The following is a 23,720-nucleotide window of genomic DNA, read 5'->3' on the forward strand; positions in this document are numbered from 1 at the left end:
GTGGATCACGAGGTCAAGAGATCGAGACCATCCTGGCCAACATGGTGAAACCCTGTCTTGGCCGGGTGCGGTGGCTCACGCCTGTAATCCCAGCACTTAGGGAGGCCGAGGCGGGTGGATCACGAGGTCAGGAGATCGACACCATCCTGGCTAACATGGTGAAACCCCGTCTCTACTAAAAATACAAAAAAATTAGCCAGGCGTGGTGGCAGGCACCTGTAGTCCCAGCTACTGGGTAGGCTGAGGCAGGAGAATGGCGTGAACCCGGGAGGCGGAGCTTGCACTGAACTGAGATCATGCCACTGCACTCCAGCCTGGGCGACAGAGCGAGACTCCATCTCAAAAAAAAAAAAAAAGAGAAATCCCATCTCTACTAAAAAACAAAAAAATTAGCTGGGCATGGTGGCAGGCGCCTGTAATCCCAGCTACTTGGGAGGCTGAGGCAGGAGAATTACTTAACCTGGGAGGCCGAGGTTGCAGTGAGCCAAGATCGCGCCATTGCACTCCAGCCTGGGCAAAAAGAACAAAACTCCGTGTGAAAAAAATAAATAAATAAATAAATTTTAGTGGTGATATCTTTCCATTGACCCCTCCTTTCCATTTTTAGCACTACTACTCTAATTTATGCCCTCATTATTGACTACCTTTACTACTGCAATAAACATCTAGCATGAGCATCTTGCCTCCTATTTTTCAACTTCCCTATTCCTTGCCCCCAAGTAATTTTATACCTGTTGCCAGCACAATCTTCCTATAATCCAGCGGTCTAGCACTATTTTCTGTATAAAAAACTTCAGGTCGGGAGTGATGGCTCATTCCTGTAATCCCAGCACTTTGGAAGGCCGAGGCGGGTGGATCACCTGAGGTCAGGAGTTTGAGACCAGCCTGGCCAACATGGTGAAACCCCATCTCTACTAAATATACAAAAATTAGCCAGACATGGTGGGAGGCACCAGTAATCTCAGCTACTTGGGAGGCTGAGGCAGGAGAATTGCTGGAACCCGGGAGGCCAAGGTTGTAGTGAGCCGAGATCGCGCCATTACACTTCAGCCCAGGGCCTACAACAGCCAGACTCTATCTCAAAAAAAAAACTTTAATGGCCGTATATTACCTGCTGAACAAAGTGCAAATTTCTAGTCCAACACCCACTATCTATCTGGCCTTTCCTTATCTTCCTCATCTCCCCCATCTCCCTCCTGCACCACGCCGCCTTGATTCTGTTACATTTGCTCTACTAGCCAGTTACTTTATTTTATTTTATTTTTATTTATTTATTTTTTGAGACGGAGTCTCGCTCTGTCACCCAGGCTGGAGTGCAGTGGCGCTATCTCGGCTCACCGCAAGCTCTGCCTCCCGGGTTCACGCCATTCTCCTGCCTCAGCCTCCCAAGTAGCTGGGACTACAGGTGCCTGCCACCATGCCTGGCTAATTTTTTTGTATTTTTAGTAGAGACGGGGTTTCACCATGTTAGCCAGGATGGTCTCGATCTCCTGACCTCGTGATCCACCCGCCTCGGCCTCCCTAAGTGCTGGGATTACAGGCGTGAGCCACCACGCCCGGCCTTAGCCAGTTACTTTAATGCAGTTTTTCTGGATATACCCTTTGGTTGCTGGTTTACATTTATTATTCCATAGGAGAATATGCAGTATGCAGTATAACAAAAAAATACAGAACAGAAACAGAACAAGGGAAAATATCAATTAGAATAAGAAGTTAGTTGGAATTAAAAGGGCAAGTATGGCCAGGCACAGTGGCTCATGCTTGTAATTCCAGCACTTTGGGAGGCCAAAGTGGGAGGATCACTTGAGCCTAGGAGTTCTAGACTGGCCCGGGCAACATGGCAAAACTCTGTCTCTACAAAAGATACAAAAATTAGCTAGGTATGATGGTGTGTGCCTGTCGTTCCAGCTGCTCAGGAGCCTGAGGTGGGAGGATCACCTGAGCTGGTGGAGGTCGAGGCTACAGTGAGCCGTGATCATGAGGTCGAGGCTACAGTGAGCCGTGATCATGCCACTGCATTGCAGCCTGGGCAACTGAGTGAGACCATGTCTCAAAAAAAAAAAAAAAAAAAAAAAGTCAAGTGTACAAATCATAAAATTATAATGCTGGAAGATGAGGAGTGAAGCATAGTCTTTGAATTTGTCAGTGTAAAGGTGGTTGATGACTTTGACAAGCAATTTCCAGAGGCATGGGGAGCAAAAGCAAGATTGGAATAGGTTGATGAGTGAAAAAAAGTAAGGAAGTATAGATGATATATACACACTAATCTTTTAAGAACTTTGATTAAGATGTAGAACAGAACCCAAATAGAAAGTAGGCAAAAGATCTGAATCGATGTTTATCCATAGGCTCTATGGAAACATGCTTAACATCATTAGCCATCAAGGAAATATAAAATAAAGCCACGCTGAGATACCACTTCACACCCACTAGGCTGTTTATAATGAAAAAGACAATAATCAGTAATCAAAAAGATAATCGAAAGGATAAATAACTCCTTGGCACCATGATGCCCAGGAGTTTGAGACCAGCCTGGGCAACATGGTGAAACCCCATCTCTACAAAAATACAAAAATTAGCTGGCTGTCGTGGTATACACCTGTAGTCCTAGCTATTAATACTTGGGAGACTGAGGCGGGAGGATTGCTTGAGCCCAAGACGTCAAGGCTGCTGTTGATTGCATCACTGTCTTCATTCTGGGTGACAGAGCAAGACCCTGTATCAAAAAAGAAAGAAAGAGACATAATATATGTGGAGTAATTGGAACCTTTATACACTTCTGGTGGGAATGTAAAATGGTACAGCTGCTTTGGAAAACATCTTGGCAAGTTCTCAAGAGGTTAAGCAAAGACCCAGGAATTCCACTCTTAGATATATGCCCAAGAGAAATGAAAACATGTTCACACAAAGACCTGTACATAAATGTTCATAGGAACATTATTCATAATAGTTCAAAGAGGAAACAACCCAAATGTCCATCAACTGATGAATGGATAAATAAAATACATGGTGTGCCCATACAGTGAAATATTATTCAACAATAATAAGTAATGGGGTACTAGGCTGAGTGTGGTTTCTCATGCCTGTAATCCCAGCATTTTGGGAGCCCGAGGCAGATGGATTACTTGAGCCCAGGAGCTCTAGACCAGCCTGGGCAACATGGCAAAAGCAAAATCCCATCTCTAAAAAAGTACAAAAATTAGCCAGGCATGCTGGTGTGCAACACACCTGTAGCCCCAGCTACTCAGAAGGCTGAGGTGGAAGGATTGCTTGAGGCTGGGAGGTGGAGGCTGCAGTGGATCACACCACTGTACTCCAGCTTGTGCAACAGAGCAAGATGCTGTCTCAAAAAAACAAAAACAAACAAACAAACAAAAAACACAACAACAACAAAAAACAAAGATCCCTAGGGGAAAAAAAAAAGGAATGGAATACTGATACATGCTAAATGTGGATGAACTTTAAAAACATTATGCTCATAAAAGAAGTCAGTCATAAGAGACTATATGTTATATGATTCCATTTATGGGAAATGCCCAGAATACAGAAATCTATAGAGACAGAAAGTCGATTAGTGGTTGCCTAGGGCTTAGTGGGGAAATAGGGAGTGACTGGTAATGGGTATTGTGTTTCTTTTTGGGGTAATGAAATGTTCTAAAATTCTGGTTATGGTTGCACAACTCTGTGATCTAAGTACCATTGAATTTATGCTTTATTTATTTAGAGACAGGGTCTCATTCTGTTGCCGAGGCTAGAGTGCAGTGGCACAATCATAGCTTACTAAAGCCTCAAACTCCTGAGCTCAAGGGATCCTCCTGCCACAGCCTCCCATGTAGCTGGGATTACAGTGCCACATGCCCAGCTAATAAAATTTTTTTTTTATAAAGACGGGATTTTGCTATGTTGCCTAGGCTTGTCTCAAACTGCTGGGCTCAAGTGATCCTCCTGCCTTGGCCTCCCAAAGTGCTGGGATTACAGGCGTGAGTCACTGTGCCTAGTCCTGAATTTATACCTAAATGGGCGACATGTATGGTATGTGAATTATAACTCAGTAGAGTTGTTATTTTTTAAAAAGATAGGGAGCAGAGAAATGAGATAAAAGCTGGACGAGGATAGCGGTGCTGTCAAGAGAGAATTTTCTTTTTCCTTTTTTTTTTTTTGAGACAGGATCTTGCTCTGTTGCCCAGGCTGGAGCACTGTGGTACAATCATGGTTCACTGTAGCCTCAACCTCCTGGGCTCAAGCGATTCTCCTACCTTGGTCTCCCGAGTAGCTGGGATTACCGGCTCACGCCATCACACTTGGCTAATTTTTAAATTTTTTGTACAGATGAGGTCCCACTATATTGCCCTGGCTGGTCTCAAACTCCTGGGCTCAAGTGATTCTCCCATCTCAGCCTCCTAAAGTGCTGGGATTTCAAGCGTGAGATACTGCACCTGGCTGAGATAATTTTCTTAAAGATGGGAGATGTAGAAGCCAAATGTAAAGAGAATCGTGACCAATTACTTGGTACTTATTCTCAAAATATGCATATTAACATCCCACCAACTCTGATCTTTTTGTTGTTCTTGTGCCTTATGCATTCAGCCTCTGACCGTTTTTTTTGTTGTTGCTTAATTCTGGAATGGCCTTTCGTTTCATTTGTTTACTTCACTCATATTACTTAAATTTATTGAATTGCTGCAGCATGCTAGGCCCTGGGGGTAAGGCATGACAGTGGTCCTTTAAGAACTCACAGTCAAAACTGTCTTTAAAAATCCTACCCGTCCCTTTAAGTTCAGTTGAAATATTACCTCTTATATAAAGCTTCTGCTAATCACTCCATTTCCCAGCCCCAGAGGGGACTGTTTTTCCCAAAGGGGACTTTTTTCTGAAACCCCATAATGTTTTATACTTCTTAAATTGTGTTTATATGATTTTGCATTGTACTGGAATCATTTAGGTAATTGTCTTATCTTCATTGCTAGAGTGTAAGCTCTTTAAGGGTAGAGACAGTGTTATTCAGTTTATTATCTCCCCAAATACCTAATGTAGCATCTTAGGCCTATCTAGTAGATACTCAAAAAACATATCCTAATAAATGCGATTAAGCTATCACATTTAGTGCCTATGGTAGTCACGAAATCAAGCTTAAGCAAAGGAAGGAAGCATTGTGTTCTATACAAACCCTGAAATATGGAGTTAGATAGATCTGAATGTATTTTTTAAGTAATTATTTATTGATTGATCTGAATTTAAATGTGGCTTTGTCACGTATTAGCTGTGTGACCAGTGCCAGGTCTTAGGTCTTAGGCTTTCTGACCTTGAATTTTTCATCTTAAAGTACTGATATATTGGCCGGGCACAGTGGCTCATGCCTGTAATCCCAGCACTTTGGGATCAGCCCGTGGAGGCGGGCAGATCATGAGGTCAGGAGTTCAAGACCAGCCTGGCCAACATAGTGAAACCCTGTCTGTACTAAAAATACAAAAAAATTAGCCAGGCATGGTGGTGGGTGCCTGTAATCCCAGCTACTTGGGAGGGTGAGGCAAGGAGAATCGCTTGAACCTGGGAGGCGGAGGTTGCAGTGAGCCAAGATCCGCCACTGCACTCCAGCCCAGGTGACAATGTGAGACTCCACCTCAAAAAAAAAAAAAAGTGCTGATATATTTTATCGAATTATTTTGAGGATTGGTAATGTTTATAATCACATATCAGCCTGTATATTGGCTGTTATTTCTTTTATTTTAAGAAAACATTGTGGGCTGGGTGTGGTGGCTCACACCTGTAATCCCAGCACTTTGGGAGGCTGAGATGGGCAGATCACCTGAGGTCAGGTGTTCGAGACCTGCCTGGCCAACCTGGTGAAACCCTGTCTCTATTTAAAAATATAAAATTAGCCGGGCATGATGATGCATGCTTGTAATCTCAGCTAACTGGGAGGCTGAGCCAGGAGAATCGCTTGAACCCAGGAGGTAGAGGTTGCAGTGAGCCAAGATCATGCCATCGTACTCCAGCCTGGGCTATAAGAGCGAAACTCTGTCTAAAAAGTATAAAAGAGAAAAAAACATTGGTCAGGCGCAGTGGTTCATGCCTGTAATTCCAGCACTTTGGGAGGCCGAGGTGGGCAGATCACCGGAGGTCAGAAGTTTGAAACCAGCCTGACCAACATGGTGAAACCCCATCTCTACTAAAAATACAAAATTAGCCAGTCATGGTGGTGCATGCCTGTAATCCTAGATACTAGAGAGGCTGAGGCAGGAGAATCGCTTGAACCCTGGAGGCGGAGGTTGCAGTAAACAAAGATTGTGCCATTGCACTCCAGCCTGAGCAACAAGAGCAAAACTCTGTCTCAAAAAAAGAAAAAGAAAAAGAAAAAAAAATTAAATTAAAGCACTTTTTCTTCTTCTTCTAGCCACTGTTTCATTTCTCTTCTTTCCTTTCAGTAAAACATCTTGAAAGAGCTATCTATTCAAGAATCATATATACTTGCTGTCTCCAATTTATTTCCTTTCATTCTTTTTTCTTTTATTATCTTGAATATATTGTCTGATAATACAGAAGTTTACATGTAGTTATAAAGTGTAATAATAGAAGAACACCTGTAAGAGGTACTCTCAAGTACTAGATTAGATTCATTGCCTATAAATTACGTACACAGGAATTTCTCCATCTCATCCTCTGCACCTCTTCTAGAGATAACCACTGTCCTAAATTCTGTATTTATCATTATCTTGCTTTTTATTTTATTATTTTTTTTGAGACTAGGTCTCACTTTGTCACTTGGGCTGGAGTGCAGTGGCTCAATCATGGCTCACTCACTGCAGCCTCAACTTCCCTGGCTCAAGCAATCCTCCCACCTCAGCTTCCTGAGTAGCTAGGAATACAGGTGTGCATCACCATGCCCAGCTAATTTTTAAATTTTTTGTGGAGATAGGGTCTCGCTATGTTGCCCAGGCAGGTCTCGAACTCCTGACCTGAAGTGATCCTCCTGCCTTGGCCTCCCAAAGTGCTGGGATTATAGGTGTGAGCCGTGGCACCCAGCCCTATTACTTTTTTTTTTTTTTTTTTTTTGAGACGGGGTCTTACTCTGTCACCCAGGCTGGAGTGCAGTGGCATGATCTCAACTCACTGCATCTTCCACCTCCCAGGTTCAGGCGATTCTCATGTCTCAGCCTTCTGAGTAGCTGGGACTACAGGCGCATGCCACCACAACTGACTTATATTTGTGTTTTTAGTAGAGACAGGGTTTCACCATGTTGGCCAGGTTGGTCTTGAACTCCTGACTTCAAGTGATTCGGCCACCTTGGCCTCCCAAAGTGCTGGGATTACAGGTATGAGCCACTGCGCCCGGCAGCCCTGTTACTTTTTGAAAACATAGTTTTAGTTTTCGGTGGAGGAAAGTTAAGCCAGTTTACTTCTATACTCCCATTTTGGACTGAAAGTCTTCCCCAAAAAACATAGTTTTAAAATCATGTTTAATTTACTTGTTTGCATTGTTGTGAGTACTTTATATAACTATCTGTAATTATATCTGCATAATATATAATTATATAACTATTTTTTTCTTATTTAATCCTTACAACTTCATTATTATTATTCCCATCTTATAGATGAGGAAAAGTGAGTTACAGAGAGTTTGAAAATCATACTGCTAGTGAATGGCCCAACTGGGATTTGAACCCAGGTAATCTAGTTCCAAATCTGTGCTTGTAACCACTGCTATAGTCTCTTATTGCAGCACATAGTCTTCTGTTTGTTTTGTTTTTGTTTTTTTACTTTCAATGTTGTGTTTTCACGATTCATTCATGTTGCATGTAGATGTGTTTTATTTGTTGTTCCATGCTTTATAGTATTTCATTTGTGAATATACTGTAATTTATCCATTCTCCTACCAGTGAACTTTTAGATTGTTTCTAGATTTTGTTTGTTCGTTTATGCTGTTTTTGAAATTGCTGTTCTGAACATTCTTCTGTATGTAGTGTCCTTGTGCAAGAGTTTCTCTTGGGTTTCTACTTAAGAGTGGGATTGCTGAGCCATCAGGTATGCGAATATTCCACTTTGGGAGATAATGCTAAATTGATTTCCAAAGTATTGTACCAAGTCTGTTCCCATCAACAATGTATAAAATTTGTCATGGATTTACATCCTTTCCATTTTTTGATAATGTCAGACTTCTCTCATTCCCTCTTAAACCCAAACTAATTAGGCTTTTATTCCTACCACTCCACCAAAATTGCTCTTTTGAAAGTCTGCAGTGACTGATGTTATTACGTAAATGTTTGTTTCTTTGTTTGTTTATTATTTTTATGATGGAGTCTCGCTCTGTCGCCCAGGCTGGAGTGTAGTGGCACGATCTCGGCTCACTGTAATCTCCGCCTCCCAGGTTCATGTCATTCTCCTGCCTCAGCCTCCCAAGTAGCTGGGACTACAGGTGCCCGCCACCACGCACGGCTAATTTTTTTGTATTTGTAGTAGAGACGGGTTTTCACCGTGTTAGCCAGGATGGTCTCGATCTCCTGACCTTGTGATCTGCCTGCCTCAGCCTCCTAAAGCGCTGGGATTACAGGCATGAGCCACCACGCCCGGCCCCAGAAAATGCTTATTTCTTTTTTTTTTTTTGAGATGGAGTCTCGCTCTGTCGCCCAAGCTGGAGTGCAGTGGCCGGATCTCGGCTCACTGCAAGCTCCGCCGCCCGAGTTTACGCCATTCTCCTGCCTCAGCCTCCCGAGTAGCTGGGACTACAGGCGCCTGCCACCTCGCCCGGCTAGTTTTTTGTATTTTTTAGTAGAGACGGGGTTTCACCGTGTTAGCCAGGATGGTCTTGATCTCCTGACCTCGTGATCCGCCCGTCTCGGCCTCCCAAAGTGCTGGGATTACAGGCTTGAGCCACCGCGCCCGGCCAGAAAATGCTTATTTCTTAACTTGCATCTTAACCTATCGACAACACTTGACACAATTTATCACTCTATTCCTTGAGAAACTTTCTTCATTTGACTTACAGAATACCACACTCTCCTGGTTTTCTTCTCATTTCTATGGCCTCTCTTTTTCTGGCTCCTTTCCTGGTTTCTCCTCATTTTCCTGACCTCTAAACCTTGGAGTACCCCAGAACTCAGTCCTTGACCTCTTTTCTGTCTATATTTCTCTCTTCATAGTTTTATCCAGTTCTTGGACAGGTGCAGTAGCTCATGCCTGTAACCTCAGGCCTTTGGGAGGCTGAGGTGGGCAGATTGCTTGAGCTCAGGAGTTTGAGACCAGCTGGGGCAACATGGTGAAACCAAAATACAAAAATTAGCCAGGCGTGGTGGTGTGTGCCTGTGGTCCCAGTTACTCGGGAGGCTGAGGTGGAAGGATCACTTGAACCCAGGAGGCAGAGGTTGCAGTGAGCTGAGATTGCGCCACTGCACTCCAGCCTAGGTGACAGAGTAAGACTCCATCTCAAAATATATATATATATATATTTCCAGTCTCATAGCTTTGAATAGCATCCATATGATGGAACTCTCAACTTGGACTGCCCTCCTGTATTTTAGATTCATATATTTAACATCACACCTGACAGTTCCATTTAGACATTAATTAGACATTTCAAACTTAACAGATCTCCTGCTTGTTCTTTTCCTCCCTGCCCTGCCAAAACTGTTCTCCATCTCAGTAAATGGCAACTTCATTCTTCCATATGCTCAGACCAGAAACCTTAATATTATCCTTGACCTTTTTCTCCCATAGCTCCATATCTAATGGTATACTACTAGTATCTACTTTATTGAGCTGTTAGTAATGAATGCCTGGCACATAGTAAATGATCATTAAGGTTAACGATTGGCTGGGTGCGGTGGCTCAAACCTGTAATCCTAGCACTTTGGGAGGCTGAGGCATGTGGGTGGATCACCTGAGGTCAGAAGTTTGAGGCCATCCTGGCCAACATGGCGAAACCGTGTCTCTACTAAAAATACAAAAATTAGCTGGGCGTGGTGGCGCACACCATAATCCCAGTTATTTGGGAGGCTGAAGCAGGAGAATCACCTGAACCTGGGAGGTGGAGGTTGCAATGAGCTGAGATCGCACCCTTGCACTCTAGCCTGGGCAACAAGAATGAAACTCCTTCTCAAAAAAAAAAAAAAAAAAAAAAAATCCCAGCACTCTGGGAGGCTGAGGCAGGCAGAATACCTGAGGTCAGGAGTTCTGCCCAGATAATTTTTGTATTTTTTGTAGAGATGGGGTTTCACCATGTTGCCCAGGCTGGTCTTGAACTCCTGGGCTCAAATAATCTCCCCACCTCAGCCTCTCAAAGTGCTGGAATTACAAGCGTGAGCCACCATGCCTGGCCTGAGCTTCTTGAAAGAGTAGTCTGTATAGAGTCTCTGTTTCCTTACATCCCACTCTTTTTCTTAGTAAGATCCTTCCTTCCTTCCTTCCTTCCTTCCTTCCTTTTCTTTCTTTTCTCTCCTCTCCTTCTTTCTTGTTTTTTTGTTTGTTTGTTTGAGATGGAGTATCGCTCTGTCTCCCAGGCTGGAATGCAGTGGCATGATCTTGGCTTACTGCAACCTCCACCTGGCAGGTTCAAGCAATTCTCCTGCTTCAGCCTTCCGAGTAGCTGGGACTACACGCGTGCACCACCATGCCTGGCTAATTTTTTGTATTTTTAGTGGAAACAGGGTTTCACCATGCTGGCCAGGCTGGTCTCGAACTCCTGACCTCATGATCTGCCACCACCCCCCGCCGCCCTCGGCCTCCCAAAGTGCTGGGATTACAGGTGTGAGCCACTGTACCTGGCCTATTTTTATATTTAATTGTGACAAATATACATAACATAAAATGTACCATCTTGAACTTTTTTTTTTTTTTGAGACAGAGTTTCACTCTTGTTGCCCAGGCTGGAGTGCAATGGCACGATCTCAGCTCACCGCAAACTCCACACCCTGGGTTCAAGTGATTCTCCTGCCTCAGCCTCCCAAGTAGCTGGGATTATAGTCATGCACCACCACACCCGGCTAATTTTGTATTTTTTTTAGTAGAGACAGGGTTTCTCCATGTCGGTCAGGCTAGTCCTGAACTCCCGACCTCAGGTGATCCACCCACCTCGGCCTCCCAAAGTGCTGGGATTACAGACATAAGCCACTACGCTGGCCTTTTTTTTTTTTTTTTTTTTGAGACGGAGTCTTGCTCTGTTGTCCAGGCTGGTGTGCAGTGGCATGATCTTGGCTCACTGTAACCTCCGCCTCCCAGGTTCAAGTGATTCTCCTGCCTCAGCCTCCAAAGTAGCTGGGATTACAGGCACCTACCATCATGCCTGGCTAATGTTTGTAGTTTTAGTAAAGATGAAGTTTCACTATGTTGGTCAGGCTGGCCTTGAACTCCTGACCTCAAGCAATCCACTCGCCTCAGCCTCCCAAAGTGCTGGGATTACAGGTGTGAGGCACCCACCGCGCCCGGCTCATCTTGAACATTTTAGTGTACAGTTTAGTAGCATTAAGTGCATTTACATTGTGCGCAACCCATCTCCAGAATTCTTTTCATCTTACGGAACTGAAACTCTGTACCCATTAAACAACTGCACATTCTCCTCTCCCTCCAGCCTCTGGCAATCACTGTTCTACTTTCTGTCTCGATGAATTTGACTACCCTATGTACCTTATGTAAGTGGAATCATACAATATTTTGGTGACTGGCTTATTTCACTTGGTATAATGCCCTCATGGTTCATCTATGTTGTAGCATGTGTCAGTGTTTCCTTGCCTTTCACCCTGAATAATGTTTCATTGTATGTTCAGCATATAGCACATATTTGTTTATTCATTTGCCCATTGATGGATACTTGGGTTGCTTCTACCTTTTGGCTGTTGTGAATAATGTTGCTATGAACTTGAGTGTACAAATTCACTCAAGTGTCCCTTTGAGACACTGCTTTCAATTCTTTTGGGTATATACCCAGAAGTGGAATTGCTACATCATATGGTAAGTCTATTTTTAACTTTTTCAGGAACCACTGTCCTGTTTGCAATGCTGCACAGGGTTCCAATTTCTCTGCATCCTTACCAACATTTGTTGTTTTCTGCTTTTTTTTTTTTTTGACAAGTTGCCATCCTGATGGGTGTGAGGTGGTATCCCATGGTTTTGATTTCTGTTTCTCTAATGATTAGTGATGTTGAACATCTTTTCGTATACTTATTGGTCACTTGTAAATCTTCTTTGGAGATAAGTCTATTCAAGTCCTTTGCTTATTTTATTTTATTATTTTATTTATTTATTTATTTGAGATGGAGTTTTGCTCTTTTTGCCCAGGCTGGAGTGCAACGGCATGATCTCGGCTCATTGCAACCTCCACCTCCCGGGTTCAAGTGACTCTCCTGCCTCAGCCTCCTGAGTAGCTGGGATTACAGACATGCACCACCACGCCCAGCTAATTTTTGTATTTTTAGTAGAGATGGGGTTTTGCTATGTTGGCCAGGCTAATCTCAAACTCCTGGCCTCATGTGATCCACCCATTTCAGCCTCCCAAAGTGCCTGGAATTACAGGCATGAGCCACCACACCCGGCCCATCTTTGGGATTTTGATAGGGATTACATTGAATCTGCAGATTACAGGCATGAGCCACCACATTCAGCCCATTTTTGGGATTTTGTTAGGGATTACATTGAATCTGCAGATTGCTTTGCATAGTACTGATATCTTTTTTTTTTTTTTTTTTTTTTGAGACGGAGTCTTGCTCTGTCGCCCAGACTGGAGTGCAGTAGCGCGATCTTGGCTCGCTGCAACCTCCGCCTCCTGGGTTCGAGCAATTCTCTGCCTCAGCCTCCTCAGTAGGTGGGATTACAGGTGCCTTCCACCAAGCCCGGCTAATTTTTGTATTTTTAGTAGAGACAGGATTTCGTCATCTTGGCCAGGCTGGTCTTGAACTCCTGACCTCGTGATCCATCTGCCTTGGCCTCCCAAAGTGCTGGGATTACAGGCGTGAGCCACCGTGCCCGGCCCTGATATCTTAACAATGTTAATGCTTCCAATCCATGAGCATGGAGTGTCTTTCCATATATTTGTGTCTTCTGCAATTTATTTTAGGAATATTTTTTTTTTTTTTTTTGAGACGGAGTCTCGCTCTGTCGCCCAGGCTGGAGTGCAGTGGCCGGATCTCAGCTCACTGCAAGCTCCGCCTCCCGGGTTCACGCCATTCTCCTGCCTCAGCCTCCAGAGTAGCTGGGACTACAGGTGCCCGCCACCTCGCCCGGCTAGTTTTTTGTATTTTTTAGTAGAGACGGGGTTTCACCGTGTTAGCCAGGATGGTCTCGATCTCCTGACCTTGTGATCCGCCCGTCTCGGCCTCCCAAAGTGCTGGGATTACAGGCTTGAGCCACCGCGCCCGGCCTTTAGGAATATTTTTAGCTTTCACTGTACAAGTCTTTTGCCTCCTTGGTTAACCTTATTCTTAAGCATATTATTATTTTTGGTGCTATTAGAAATGGAACAGTTTTCTTAATTTCCTTTTCAAATCATTCGTTGTTAATTATATAAAATTCAGAAATTCTTTTTTTTTTTTTTTTTTTTTTTTTGAGACAGAGTCTTGCTCTGTTGCCCAGACTGGAATGCAGTGGAGCAATCTCAGCTCACTGCAACCTCTGCCTCCTGGGTTCAAGCAATTCTCCTGCCTCAGCCTCGCAAATAGCTGGGATTACAGGTGCATGCCACCATACCCAGCTAACTTTTTGTATTTTTAGTAGAGATGAGGTTTCACCATGTTGGCCAGGCTGGTCTGGAACTCCTGAACTGAAGTGATTTGCCCTCCTCAGCCTTCCAAAGTACTAAGATTACAGGCATGAGCCACTGCGCCCAGCCAGAATTCAGCAATTCTATAAGTCTATTTTTGTGTATTGATTCAGCAAATCAGATATTGCCTTTCTGTTATAGAGGGTAAAGATTTATTTCTTTTAAACCCCATGCCCTTATGTTCCAGCCTCCCCTTTCTTCCCAACTTCCGTGTATAAGTTGTGTCATGATTTTTAGTTAAATCAGTATTCAGTATTTATATTATGATTTTATAAGTATTATTTCTAACTAAGCTGTATAATATGCTACAATAATAGTTCCTTTGTTCAATTTTTGTTTTCCCTGGAGTGAATAATTACCTTGTTTCTTAGTTTTATTTTATATAATAGACAGCATTTTTTTTTTTTTTTTTTTGAGACGGAGTCTCGCTGTGCTCCCAGGCTGGAGTGCAGTGGCGTGATCTCGGCTCACTGCAAGCTCCGCCTCCCGGGTTCACGCCATTCTCCCGCCTCAGCCTCCCAAGTAGCTGGGACTACAGGCGCCCGCCACCACGCCCGGCTAGTTTTTTGTATTTTTAGTAGAGACGGGGTTTCACCATGTTAGCCAGGATAGTCTCGATCTTCTGACCTCGTGGTCCACCCGCCTCGGCCTCCCAAAGTGCTGGGATTACAGGCTTGAGCCACCGCGCCCGGCCGACAGCATTTTTACATACCAGTTACTGTTCTTTTATTTTTTTTTTAGATGGAGTTTCGCTCTTGTTGCCCAGACTGGGGTGCAAAGGCGTGATCTGGGCTCACTGCAACCTCTGCCTCCCAGGTTCAAGCGATTCTCCTCCCTCAGCCTCCTGAGCATACCAGTTACTGTTCTAAGCCCTTTATAAAATTTAACTCACATAAACCTAAAAACTGAGAGGCTACATGTTTCATTACATTCCAGTGTCACTGGCCTTCTTTTCCCTCCAAAGTCCCACCTTATAGCTTTTAACTGTGTTATTCCCTCTTTCTGGAACGATCTCTTTCATTCTCTGAATGACTAGTTTCTTCTCATCCTTGAAGTCTTTTGTACTTGAATGTCATCTTTGTGACTAGTCTAATGAAAATAGGCCACGACCTTCTTTTTTTTTTTGGTAGCCCACTTATCACAGTGGTTAATTATTAAATTATTTTATGATTATTTGATTAATGTCTCTCTTCCCACTAAATACCCCTGAAAATTTCATTAGGCCAAAACCATGTCTGGTTTAGCTAAGCATTTTGTCCTTGGTACCTGATGTAGTGTCTAGTACTCTAAAGTGGGCATTGAATATTTATTGAATGAATAGATGTCAGCTCCCTTTATGTTTCAGGCACCATGATAAGAGTTTTACATGTATGTATGAATGTATTTATGTATTTATTTGTATTTACATATATGTATGTATGTATTTATTTATTTATTGCAGAAGGGGATCTCACTTCCTCTCCCAGGCTGGAGTGGAGTGGTGTGATCATAGCTCACTGCAACCTCAACCACCTGAGCTCAGGTGATCCTCCTGCCTTAGCCTTCCATGTAGCCGGGACTGCAGGTGTACACTAACACACCCAACTGATTTTTTAAAAATTGTTTTTTTAGAGACAAGGTCTCACTATGTTGCCCAGACTGATCTCAAACTTCTGACTTCAAGTGATCCTCCCACCTCAGTCTTCAGAGTAGCTGGGATTATAGGCAAGAATAACCACACCTGGCTACCTGCATTTATCTTAATCCCCACAACAGTCCTATTTCATAGGTGTTGTTAACTATCCCCATTTTATAGGTAAGGTCAAGCAACTTATCCAAAGTCACACAGGTAGTACAAGACAATGGTAGAGTTAAACCCAAATATTGGTTGTGCTCGGTGGCTCATGCCTGTAATCCCAGCACTTTGGGAGGTCAAGGCAGGAGGATCACTTGAACCCAGAGTTCAAGACCAGACTAGGTAACAGGGCAAGACTAAGTCTCTACAAAAATTTCAAATAGTATCCAGGTGTGGTAGCATGCGCCTGTAGTCGAGGCTACTCAGGAGGCTGAGGTAGGAAGATTGCTTGAGTCCAGGAATTCGGGGCTACGGTGAACCATGATTGTGCCACTACACTCCAGCCTGGGCAACAGAGTGAGACCTTGACTCAAAAAAAAAAAAACCACACACCCCAAAAACCCCTAATTCTCTGTGACTTTTGAGCCAGTGTTTTAACCATTTTCTGTTGGTTAATGGGATTTACAGTCAAGAAAAATACTTTTTTAAAAATTGAGTAAACATTCATTCCTTGCCTATTCAGTTGCTGAATGAACAGTGAAAAATTAAGTAGTTATATAAAGAGTGAATCTGATTTTTCCTCATTTGTAAAATAAAGACATTAATTAGGAATGGAATTGATTACTTTAACTCAAATTGAATTACTATTAAATTATTATTTTACAAATAATAGGATTTGCAAACTGATAGGACTATACTCTTACCTTTACCCCATTATTTCAATTACCAAAAATAACATTTGCATAGCTCTTAAAGATTGTTGGGGTTTGAGGGTTTCAATCTGAAGCATTCCTCTTACTTCAATCCAGTTGAGAAATACGAAAAAAGTTTGACAGATGGAAATAAAGTAACACTGTTATTACTAATAAAACTAATCTTCAAGAAGATAGCTTATATTTGTGGGCTAGTAGATGTTCTAATACTGAATCCAGAATTAGACAGATTTATCCACCTAAATACAAACAGTACTTAAAAACCAGACAAAAACCTATGGACTTCTTCATGCGGGCACTTACCCTATAAAATTTGACCAGTTCAGAGTAGCAAAGCTGAGTGTGTACTCCCTGTAGCCAGCTGGATCTCAAAATAGGAAAGAAGGAGCTGTGTTTTTCTTCTAGTCACTAAGAAGGGAGGGGTGATATGCTAAACACTTGGCTGTCTACATTGAAAGAAACATCTGGAGTAGGGAATAAGTGTTTTTCCGTGCTAAGATGATAACAATCCAGAGAGAAGCAGCCTCAACCTCCCTGGCTCAAGTGATCCTCGCAGGGCAGCCTCCTGAGTAGCTAGGACTACAGGTGCACACCACTATGTCAGGCTAACTTTTAAACTTTTTCGTAGAGGCAGGGTCTCCCTGTGTTGCCCAGGATGGTCTCAAACTCCTGGGCTCAAGCAATCCTCCCATCTCCGTCTCCCAAAGTGTTAGGATTATAGCCATCAGCCACCATACCTGGCCTCTTTATTTATTTTTTAACCATCCCATATTTCATTTCTTTTTATTATTTTTATTTGTTTGTTTGTTTGTTTGTTTGTTTATTGAGATGAAATCTCACTCTGTCACCCAGGATGGAGTGCAATGGTACAATCTTAGCTCACTGCAACCTCCGTCTCCTGGGTTCAAGCAATTCTCCTGTCTCAGCCTCCAAATTTCTTTTTTAAAAAATGTTATATACAGACAGTATCTCACTGTGTTTCTCAAGCTGGTCTCAAACTCCTGGCCTCAATGATTCTCCTGCCTTGGTTTCTCTGTGTTGGTATTACAGGCATGAGCCACCACACCCAGCCCCATACTTCATTTCAAAGTGTCCATGAAGGCCGGGCACAGTGACTCACGCCTGTAATCCCAACACTTTGGGAGGCCGAGGCAAGTGGATCACCTGAGGCCAGGAGTTCAAGACCAGCCTGGCCAACATGGTGAAACCTCATCACTACTAAAAAACCAAAAAAGTAGCTGGGCGTGGTGGTGGGTGCCTGTAATTCCAGCTACCTGGGAGGCTGAGGAAGGAGAATCGCTTGAACCCAGGAGGCAGAGGTTGTGGTCAGCTGAGATCATGCCATTACACTTTAGCCTGGGCAACAGAGCAAGACTCTGTCTCAAAAAAAACAAAAAACAAAAAAAAAGAAACTACTGACAGTCACCATTTTTTTTTTTTTTTTTTTTTGACAGTTTTGCTCTGTGGCCCAGGGTAGAGTACAGGCTGGTCTCAAACTTCTGACCTCAAGTATCCACCTGCCTTGGCCTCCCAAAGTGCTGGGATTACAGGTGCATGCCACCACACCTGGCTAATTTTTGTATTTTTAGTAGAGACGGGGTTTCACCACGTTGGCTAGACTGGTCTTGAGCTCCTGACCTTGGGTGATCCACCCACCTCAGCCTCCCAAAGTGCTGGGATTATAGGCATGAGCCACCATGCCCGGCCATAGGGTCACCTTTTAAAACCAGCTATAGGCCGGGCGTGGAGGCTCATGCCTGTAATCCCAGCACTTTGGGAGGTCAAGGCGGGTGGATCACAAGGTCAAGAGTTCGAGACCAGCCTGACCAACATGGTGAAACCCCATCTCTACTAAAAATACAAAAATTAGCCAGGTGTGGTGTTGAATGCCTGTAATCCTAGCTACTCAAGAGGCTGAGGCAGGAGAATCGCTTGAACCTGGGAGGTGGAGCTTGCAGTGAGCCGAGATCACACTACTGCACTCCAGCCTGGGCAACAGAGCGGGACTTCATCTCAAAAAAAAAACCCGTCTATGCTGAGCAGTTATGCGGCATGTATTCTCTGCCTCAGGCTCTGTTTTAGAGATGCCTTTCTTGTTTTACATTGTTGTTTTTAGTAAGAGGAGTTGCAGGAAATATTTGTTTATTTCTCTTACATGATTTGAGCTTCAATAAAATATATTTATCTTGTGACTGACTTTTCTACCTGGAAATGAAGTAGAGTGATGCCACCTAGGCTGAATTCTGTGCCAGTTCATGGTCACTTCTGTTAACCTAACGTCTCAAGATAGTTTCAGTAGTTGGAATGTCTTCTTCTGTCTACCCATCTTCATCACATTTTGTTGTTGTTGTTGAGACAGGGTCTTGCTCTGTTGCCCAGGCTGTAGTGCAGTAGTGCAATCATGGCTCAATGCATCCTCAGCCTCTCAAGTTCGATGATCTTCCCACCTGAGCCTCCTGAGTAGCTAGGACTACAGGCACATGCCACCATGCCCAGCTAATTTTTAATTTTCTTTTTTTGGTAGAGACGGGATTTTGCCATGTTGCCCAAGCTGGTCTTGAACTCCTGGGCTCAAGCAATCCACCTGCCTCAGACTACCAAAGTGTTGAGATTATAGGCATGAGGCACCACACCTGGCCCTCATCACATTTTTTTTTTTTTGACTATATATTTTAATTTCAATAGTTTTGGGGGGTACAGGTGGGTTTTGGTTACATGGATAAGTTCTTTAGTGGTGGTTTCTGAGATTTTAGTGCACCTGTCACCTGAGCAGTTTACACTGTACCCAATATGTAGTCTTTTATCCTTCACCCCCTTCCAGCCTTCCCTCCCAGTCCCCAAATTCCATTATATTACTCTTGTGCCTTTGCATCCTCATAGCTTAGCTCTCATTTATAAGTGAGAACATATAATATGCAGTTTTCCATTCCTGAGTTACGTCATTTAGAATAATGGCCTACAGCTCCATCCAAGTTGCTGCAAATGACATTATTTTGTTCCTTTTTATGGCTGAGTAGTATTCCATGGTATATATATACCACATTTTCTTTATCCACTTGTTGGTCGATGAGCACTTAGGTTGGTTCCATATCTTTGCAATTGCAAATTGTGCTGCTATAAACATGCACCTCATCACATTTCTATAACAGCTCTATTGAGATATAATTCACACATCATACAATTTAAAGTTCACACATCATACATTTAAAGTATAAAATTCAGTGGTTCTTAGTATATGCAGTTTTGCATCCACTACCATAGTCAATTTTAGAACATTTTATTATCCCCCAAAAGAAATCCTACCCACTTACCCATCACCACTTAATCCTCCCATTACTTCTCTCCCATTCCCCTAGGTAGTCACTAATTTACTTTCTGTCTCTATAGATTGCCCTATTCTGGACATTTTATATAGATGGAATCATGCAACATGTGGTCCTTTGTTACTGGCTTCTGTCTCTTTGCATAATGTTTTTAGGCTTACTTCACATTGTACCATGTATCAGTACTTTCTTCCCTTTTATGGCTGAATAAGTATTTCATCGTATGAATATATCACATTTTATTTATCCAGTTATCAGTTGATAAACATTTGTCTTGTTTCCACTTTGGGCTATTATGAATAGTGCTTCTGTGAAATTTGTGTACAGGTTTTGTGTAAGCATATGTTTTCTTCTCTTTTTTTTCTTTTCTTTTCTTTTTTTTTTTTTTTTTTGAGACAGGGTCTCACTCTGTTGCCCAAGCTGGAGTGCAGTGGCAGGATCTTGGCTCACCGCAATCTCTGCCTCCTGGGTTCAGGCAATTCTTGTACCTCAGTCTCCCGAGTAGTTGGGATTACAGGCATGCACCACCACACCCAGCTAATTTTTGTATTTTTAGTAGAGACAGAACTTCACCATGTTGGCCAGGCTGGTCTTTTTTTGTTTGTTTGTTTGTGTTTTTTTGTTGTTGTTGTTGTTTTGTTTTGAGACGGAGTCTCGCTGTGTCTCCCAGGCTGGAGTGCAGTGGCGCGATCTCGGCTCACTGCAAGCTCCGCCTCCCGGGTTCACGCCATTCTCCCGCCTCAGCCTCCCAAGTAGCTGGGACTACAGGCGCCCGCTACCAAGCCCGGCTAATTTTTTGTATTTTTAGTAGAGACGGGGTTTCACCGTGTTAGCCAGGATAGTCTCGATCTCCTGACCTCGTGATCCACCCGCCTCGGCCTCCCAAAGTGCTGGGATTACAGGCTTGAGCCACCGCGCCCGGCCCAGGCTGGTCTTAAACTCCTGGCCTCAAATGATCCAACTGCCTCAGCCTCCCAAAGTGCTGGGATTACAGGCTTGAGCCACCGCACCTGGCCCTGTGTGGGCATGTTTTCAATTCTCTTGGGTGTATACCTAGCAGCGGAGTTGCTGCGGTAACTCTATGCTTTAACCATTTGAGGAACTGCCCAACTGTCCTCCAAAGCAGCTGCATCGTTTTGCAATGCCATAAGTGGTATATGAGGTTTCCAATTTCTTTACACCCTTCAGAACTTGTTATCTGTCTTTTTTATTATAGCCATTCTAGTACGTATGAAGTGATAGCTTGCTGTGATTTTGATTTGCATTTCCTTGATGACTCTCCATTAAAAGTTTATTATTCTGGGCTGGGTGTGGTGGCTCACACCTGTAATCCTAACGCTTTGGGAGGCTGAGGCAGGTGCATCATTTGAGGTCAGGAGTTCAAAACCAGCCTGGCCAACATGGTGAAACCCCGTCTCTACTAAAAATATTTTTAAAATTAGACAGGCATGGTGGTGGGTGCCTGTAATCCCAGCTACTCAGGAGGCTGAGGCAGGAGAATCGCTTGAACCCGGGAGGCAGAGGTTGCAGAGCCAAGATCGCGCCGCTGCACTCCAGCCTGGGCAACGAGAGTGAAACTCCATCAGAAAAAACAAAAACAAAAAAAGTTTATTGTTCTGGCTGAGCATGGCGGCTCATGCCTGTAATCCCAGCACTTTGGGAGGCCAAAGTAGGAGGATTGCTTGAGTCCAGGAGTTTGAAACCAGACTGGGCACATAATGAGTCCCTGTCTCTATTTTTCAAAAGTAATTAATTATTGTTCTGCTTATCCTTTCAAGGCCCAAGTGTCTTTTTTGAGAGACTTCACCCTCAGGAATTAATTGTGTCTTCTTTCATATTCTTATACCATTAGTACAAATATTTTGTTCTGACTTTTCTTTTCTTTTCTTTTCTTTTCTTTTCTTTTCTTTTCTTTTTTTGAGACAGTTTCACTCTTGTTGCCCAGGCTGAAGTGCAATGGCATGACCTCAGCTCACTGCAGCCTCTCCCTCCCAGGGTCAAGTGATTCTCCTGCCTCAGCCTCCCAAGTAGCTGGGATTATAGGTGCGAGCCACGGCACCCAGCCCATTCTGCTACTTTTCTAGATTGTAAGCTCTAGTTTGTGAACTTGTTAGTGACTCCTTGTGGATGTGCATTTAAATTTATTATGTACCTCCCTGTGGAGTGTGTTAATAAATAAATATATTATGAAATATTTCACTCATACGCCATTCATCTATGAGTCCCCACAGTATCAAGCAGTGTTTATACATAGTTGGTATTCAAATATTTCCTTGGCTGGATGTGGTGGCTCACACCTGTAATCCCAGAACTTTTGGAGGCCGCTAAGGTGGGCAGATCATATGCAGTCAGGAGTTCAAGACCAGTCTGGCCAACATGGTGAAACCCCATCTCTACTAAAAATATAAAAATTAGCCAGGCATGGTGGCACATGCCTGTAATCCCAGCTCCTTGGGAGGCTGAGGCAGGAGAATTGCCTGAACCCAGGAGGCAGAGGTTGCAGTGAGCTGAGATTGCACCACTGCACTCCAACGTGGGCAACAGAGCGAAACTCTGTCTCAAAAAACAAACAAACCAACAAATATTTGCTGAATGACTGAAATAGTGCAAAGGATCTCATGGGTAATTATTATGGGTTCTGTTACTTCTCAGAGAAAGTGAACTTTCTCTTATTAGGTGATACAATGACTTGGAACCCAGGAAATAATGTATTTTAGGCAAACGTTCAGATATGTTATATGTCCTGGAGACCACTGGCTCCAGTAATATGTCTTGTGGATCATCCACATTCCAGTTGCATTAGGAATTTTGACGTTAGGCCGCTGGATTGTGTATCTGTGAGACTTTTTAGGGATTTATTAACATGATACTCAATTAGAAAACCCTGTGTTTATTTCAGTCATTTTAACAAATATCTGTGCCTATTATGTACCAGGAACTTAGCTAGGTATCAGATGTGGGGTCGGGTTTTCTCCTGCTCTGGCAGTTCATAGTTAAGGGCCCAGGGTGAGGATGACTTTGATGGCAAATGAATGGATACAGGATTCATAAACTTTATGAAACTAGACTAAATGAGCACTCGATCGGAGAGCTTAATTTTCAGAAATACAACTTCTTTATTTGTTTTGTTTTCTGAGACAAAGTCTCACTCTGTCACCCAGGCTGGAATGATCTCGGCTCATTGCAACCTCTGATACCCAGGTTCAAGTGATTCTCGTGCCTCAGCCTCCCCAGTAGCTGGGATCACAGGTGCGCACCACCACGTCTAATTTTTTTATTTTTAGTAGAGACAGGGTTTCAGCATGTTGACCAGGCTGGTCTTGAACTCCTGGCCTTAAGCAATCTACCTGCCTCTGCCTCCCAAAGTGCTCAGATTACAGGCTCGAGCCACTGGGCCGGGCCAGAAATGCAGCTTCTTTAAAGACAATGTTTTACTTATACTAGATTATAATTACAAGTAGCTCATCTGATTGGATCATTCTCTTAAAAGATCTGATGAAAACCTAGTGATTGGGAAGTAGGCATTGTGCCACCCTATCATTATAATCTCTTCAAAGAGAGCAAACAGAAGGACACTCTCTTTTCTCCTTGTTTCATGCGACTCAGTAAGACAGGAAACATGAAGTTTCTGCTATAGGAACAGGGGAATTTGATTTTTCTTTTTCTGGGTGAAAGATGAAGGAGTTATATATTTTTATGTCTACGTCCCACCAGCCTTTCCCCCAGATTAGTGAATGTTCTGGGGAAGGGAAGGATAGGACTGTATTATCACTCACACTAGTTTGAAATGGTTCTCAGGGGCCATCAGTCTTATGTCAAGCCCTATGCTAGAAAATGAAGAGCCAGGCAGGGCGCGGTGGCTAACACCTATAATCCCACCACTTTGAGAGGCTGAGGCGGGCAGATCCACCTGAGGTCAGGAGTTCGAGACCAGCCTGACCAACATGGAGAAACCCCATCTCTACTAAAAATACAAAATTAGCCAGGCGTGGTGGTGCAAGCCTGTAATCCCAGTTACTCAGGAGGCTGAGGCAGGAGACTCACTTGAACCCAGGAGGCAGAGGTTGCAGTGAGCCAAGATCATGCCATTGCACTTCAGTCTGGGCAGCAAGAACGAAACTCCGTCTCAAAAAAAAAAAAAAAGGAAAAAAAAGAAAATGAAGAGC

The 23,720-nt window shown here is 43.4% G+C and overlaps 1 protein-coding gene across 9 annotated transcripts in view; it reads left to right on the top strand.

Moving 5' to 3' along the window:
• RBMS2 (RNA binding motif single stranded interacting protein 2) overlaps nucleotides 1-23,720 on the top strand; it is a 96,518-nt gene that overhangs the window by 7,670 nt on the left and 65,128 nt on the right. For 2 of the 9 annotated variants that reach the window (XM_017945954.3, XM_017945953.3), the window contains exon 2: nucleotides 7,593-7,666. The exons of the other annotated variants lie outside the window; for them this stretch is intronic. The gene's annotated coding sequence lies outside the window, so the exon portion shown is untranslated. The remainder of the gene's footprint in view (nucleotides 1-7,592; nucleotides 7,667-23,720) is intronic. 9 annotated transcript variants of the gene reach the window in all.

The sequence above is a fragment of the Papio anubis genome, chromosome 9 (assembly GCF_008728515.1).
Source record: "Papio anubis isolate 15944 chromosome 9, Panubis1.0, whole genome shotgun sequence".
Lineage (NCBI taxonomy): Eukaryota > Metazoa > Chordata > Mammalia > Primates > Cercopithecidae > Papio > Papio anubis.